This window comes from Rissa tridactyla, chromosome 7 (genome assembly GCF_028500815.1).
Source record: "Rissa tridactyla isolate bRisTri1 chromosome 7, bRisTri1.patW.cur.20221130, whole genome shotgun sequence".
In the NCBI taxonomy this organism is placed as follows: Eukaryota; Metazoa; Chordata; class Aves; order Charadriiformes; family Laridae; genus Rissa; species Rissa tridactyla.
In genome coordinates this window covers 20,163,690-20,168,689 of record NC_071472.1, presented here as the reverse complement: position 1 = coordinate 20,168,689, position 5,000 = coordinate 20,163,690, and the positions used below count along the sequence as shown (strand labels likewise).

General features: G+C 40.3%; 1 protein-coding gene across 7 annotated transcripts in view; it reads left to right on the top strand.

The window, feature by feature from the left end:
* FIGN (fidgetin, microtubule severing factor) overlaps window positions 1-5,000 on the top strand; it is a 318,372-nt gene that overhangs the window by 311,532 nt on the left and 1,840 nt on the right. For all 7 annotated transcript variants that reach the window (XM_054207894.1, XM_054207889.1, XM_054207893.1 and 4 more), the window contains one exon: window positions 1-5,000. This exon is cut by the window's left edge and continues 2,878 nt beyond it; it is cut by the window's right edge and continues 1,840 nt beyond it. The gene's annotated coding sequence lies outside the window, so the exon portion shown is untranslated.

Sequence of the window (5,000 nt, the reverse complement as noted above, 5' to 3'; positions counted from 1 at the left end):
TGATTTGTACAGTACCTCAAAGGAATGTGTTGAAAGCACTATGTACTGCTGAGAGTTATAGGCTAGGCTTCAATGTTACTTTATATTAAATATGTATGTTTACCTCAACAATTGGAAAATGGCAAGGAAAATTACTTTGAATGTATCCAGGAAAAAAACTAAAGTGTGATATGACTGAAGCTTTACAGTTTTTAAAAATAGAAACAGAAGGATTTCCCAGTGTTCAGAAACGGTTCTTTTGCCAATTTGTCAGATCAAACCAGAGCAGAACGATTTTTCTTGTTGGTAAACTGTAAGAATTTTCAGCATGTTGCTCCTTGATAATTACGCGATACAGTCTTTAGAAGGTGCATAGATGAAAAGAGAGCCACTTAATCGGTTTACATTAGCATCCGAAACAGTCAAACGTAAGATTTGGTAGGACTCCGAGAGGCAAATTACCTTAAGCTGTGACTGCTGGCCTTTGTTGTGCAGCTTTAGTCATAGTTTTGAGGTTATTTTGGTGAAGCTGTAGGGAGTGGGATCAGTGTAGGTCGCTGGCAGAGCTATGGGTTGCAGAGCTGTTTATAGCAACGCAGTGGACTGTGACCAAAACAAACAGTACAAATAACAAAGCAAAACTGAACCCTCAAAGTACATCTATTTCCCTTCCCAAACTGTAAAGTTGAGTTTTTGTTGTGTACGTATGGCTCCATTGTCCTTAATGCAATCTTCATTCAGCATCCATTAGAAATCTTCCAGGCTGGAGTGTGCCCACCATTATTTCTACCTCAGTTTTGTTACATTTCTCTTGTAAAGCAAAGTAAGAAATAGGGCAAAAACCACCACCAACACAAAAGTCAGATTACATTAGGAATGCGAACCTGCCAAACAAGTTTCAGAGAGCTGCTGGTTTTTCCCCTGAAGTCAAGTTTTTCTCTATGTTGGTGCTCTTTCCCCCCCCTTTTTCCTCCCCCAAGTATATGTACTCTGGTGTCTTCCTTCTGGAAAGACCAGCTGGCATGTGTGGCATTTTGCTCAGTTCTCCCCCACCCCCCCCACCTTTCCTTTTATCCTCTAATGCTTTCCCTGCAACTCTTCTGGTGACAGCTGACTGATGTTGGGTAATGTCTCTGAGCAGGAGCAGTGCATGTTGCAGCTGCCCAAAGCCTCTGCCATCACATGAACAAAACAGCCTTGCTTTTTTGAATGTATTTTTTTTTGTTTGTTTACTTTAAAGAGACAGTAACAAAACTGTTGCAAAGCACTGGCATTTAATGTTTCTGTTAAGTAATGTACATTCAAAACCATTAAATAAATGCACTGAAAAGCCCCAAGAAGAGAGATACCAATCTGTTACTAGATCATGTTTGTCTTCTCAAAAATTGTACAGACCTTGTCCGTTTTGTGAAATCAATGGAGACATTTAGCATTCAGAAAGCTAATGAGGGATTTTGCGATATTGCTGGAAATTGTTGACTCTTGATTATTACTTTCCTTTATTTTTCTTTTAAGATATATATATATATATATTTAGATAGAACGTGCTAAAACCAGAGCAAATAAACCAAAATCTAATTTAAGATGGATTCCTGGCAAACATTTTGTCTATCTAAAACTTTATGTTTTAAGCATAAAAGTATCATTTTAAAACAGTGCCTTTCATTAAGGATATAGAAAGTAAGACTTAAGTACATCACCTGCTTTTCTGTTGGTTTTTTTTTTTTTCCCCTTTTTTCTTTTTCACTTCAACAGCAATTACGGTCTATGGTACCTTGTTATGACCCAATCTTTCTGCTTCCCCAAACCTCCACAGGCTGCTTCTTCACCCCGGCCATTCCACCATCCTCATATTTGGGAGATCCTGATGTCCCCATTAGCTGTAGGTTCATGCCGATCACACTGGCAAGTATGCTATTGCAGACCGCTGACCCAGTTTCTGTCTCAGACATTGCCTTTCATATCTGCCATTGGGCTGTGCTCATTTGAAAGGCTCAGGCAAGTTTTGATAAACCAGCTCTTAGTAACTGTTTCTCCTAACCACACTCTTAACAGATTTTTGTTGCAGCTGGTAAAATGAAAGCTACCCGCTAGCATGGGGTTGTTTCCTCTTTTTTATCCAGTAGCAAAACCAAAAGCAAACAAAATTGTAGATGGTCCCTTTGGCTTCCAGCTTTAAATCATTCTCTCTAAAAAGCCACTCTGGGAAATGGATTTTTCAAATGTTAACCAAAGTGAGAAACAGGCAGGAACTGAGATGGTGCAAAAATGCAGGTTCCACACGTGGGCACACACACGCTCGCGCTCGTTCTCTCCAGGGCTCCATTCAGCTTTGGGGCGGCAGAGGCAGAAAACTGCACCCCTAGCACAGCAGCTGCAAGGAGAGGAAGACAGGGCTAGATTGTTACCTAAATCTTTCCTTACCAGCAGCTGTCCTTGGCATCACTCTGGGAGGGTGCCTCTTGAATTTGGTGAGAGCTTGGCCAAGTAGTGTTAACAGGAGGCGCCTCAGCCCTTCTCCAAGTGGTTTCTGGCCACTCCAGAATTGGAAGTTTCCCCCAGCTGGTGGGGAATTTCCCTTAGTTTGGTGGGACTGAGCTGGCTGAACCCCCTGCCGTGTCCTGTCCTTATTGCTTTCTTCCCCTCTCCCAGATTCAGCCCCTGTTTTCTGCCCAGTGAGCAGGTTGTGGCATGCTGCTGGTCCTTCACCCCTCTCAGCAGCCTTCTTGTCAAGGAGCGTCCAGGAAGGGCTGAAGCATGACCCTGAACTTGAGAGGGTCCCGAAAGTTAGGGTTGTTTTTGAGAAGAGAGACAAAATATGTTCTAATCGTGTCTTCGGGATGAAATATTTGATGGTCTTTGACATATCCATGGTAGAAAGCTGTTTGCTGTCTTTTAGGACTGGGCAAGGCTGGGGGCCGCTGCCACAGAAATGCCTAAGTGGGTGGCTGGGGCTTCCCGGCTGCTGGCACAGCCTTTGGTCTTAAGGAACCTGAAATGGTTAAAGAGCATCTGCTGTGTCAGCCTATCACTGCAGATGCTTTACGTCTTATTTTTATGTTTGGATCCCATTCTGCATCAGCTCATTTTCTTCCTTGTACCTTCAGTAACAATTCCTACGGCAACAAAAGTAAAATAAATTGGAGGAATATTTCTGCAAGCTGAAGGATCAATATCAATTCAAGGAGGACTTCATAATGACTTTATGTGAGACAGAAATGGAAATACTCTATACTTCTGGCGTGTTTATCTCCAAAATATTTAGAACATTAGTGACAATATAGAAAAGTTTGCTGACTGAGCTGATCAATGGAATGTGAAGGCAGTTTACTTTAAGGCTATTTACTTTCACATGGATTATTTATCTATTAGTCAGTTTGTATTCTACTCAAATGCAGATAGATGGGCAAAATGTTTTCTTGAGCATTACAAACCTACCAAGGGGAAAATCAACCATCTGACTAAAATACACAGGCCAAACATCATCTGGGTGTCTTTACCAGCTATTTGGAGACTGTGCTCTGTAAAATGGTACAAGGTCATATTTAGGTGGTTTTTCATAGGATGTTTCTTTAGGGGATCGCCTAGTCCAAAAGATCCAAATTAATTCCTGCATCAAGATGTTAATATATTGAAAGCAAATTTGGGGATCTGACCAGGATTTTCACTGGTTGCAAATACGTACAACTTCAGGTAAAGGGCTGTTCTTCTAACCCCTGGATTTTTCTCTGAAGCACTCCGTCACGAGGGAGAATGCATTACTCAGATCTGAAGGATACACTTTGTCACAAAACAAGGCCGCCAAAAGTTGTAGGGCCTCCTACCCTTTCACTTACCCCAATCTGAAGGTGGTATAACCTTGTCGACTTAAAGGAATTACTCCTGATTTTCTGCCCATGTTAGAAAAGTCATCCCTCCAATGTATAATAATCTATGTTTGTTGGTTTTCATCATCAGCTCTGAAGGCTAACGTTGTCCTCACAGCACTAACTCCTTTCCATCTTGTATGTGTGCATGTGTGTATATAATATTTATATGTGCATACACACCATGTCCAAACAATAGCTTTGTCTCTTTACTTAAAAAAAAAAAAAAGAAAAGTAATTTAATCATCTGCAGATTTATATGAAGCACATTAGTAAACACGGAGATACTAGCATTTCAGAATTCAAAAAAAGCCCAGCTGTGCTGGTGACTAACCAATACATGAACTGAAGCTCACACTCTGCAAGGACCTTTGGTTGACATTCGATTTTGAACCTGCCAGATGCATTTTTGTGAACCAGGGATACTGCATCTTTAATGAACAAGTCTCTACTCTTTCCCCTGTTTTTAAATACAACACAAGCAGTGTAGCACTAGGCACTGCAATTGTCAAAGACAATTAGACTGAAAGCAGGAAAATTTCACCTCCCTGTCTCAGTGATATGTAGAATGTCGGCAGTATGGGTCAGCCTTGCCACAGAGTTGTGTGAGAATATATGAATCAGTCCTATAGAATGTTAAATATTTATAAAATGGTTCTGTACTACACCAAGGTTGGGAGCACATTCATTCCTTCTTGTTGGTTTGTAATCGAAAAAGAAGCAAAAGTTTATTTCCAGACCTAAACTTTGTGTGGATCTTTTTTCTTTTTTTTTTTCCTTTTTGTTTTGTTTTTTTTTGTTCTCGTGGTTTATATGCGGTTGCTAGAGGCTTTTCATTTCCTTTTTAAAAATATTTTTCATCAGATGTGCGTTCAGACATTTGTTCTTTAAAACCATTTCTACCTCATTGCTACATATTGTACATGTAGTATTTATTTGTTGTCTTTTTTTGAATGTCATGCATTTCGTAAGAAAAAGACTTGTCCTTGAACTTGAACAGTCTACCTCAGAAAGACTGTCTTTACACTGAACAGTATTAACAACCTAAACGATAAGACGCATTAGCGAAGTGTGGCAGGGTAGATAATGCACGAGTACTTGGGATACTGATGGACTTTTAATTGTACTCATAACACAAGACTGCTTAAAGGAACT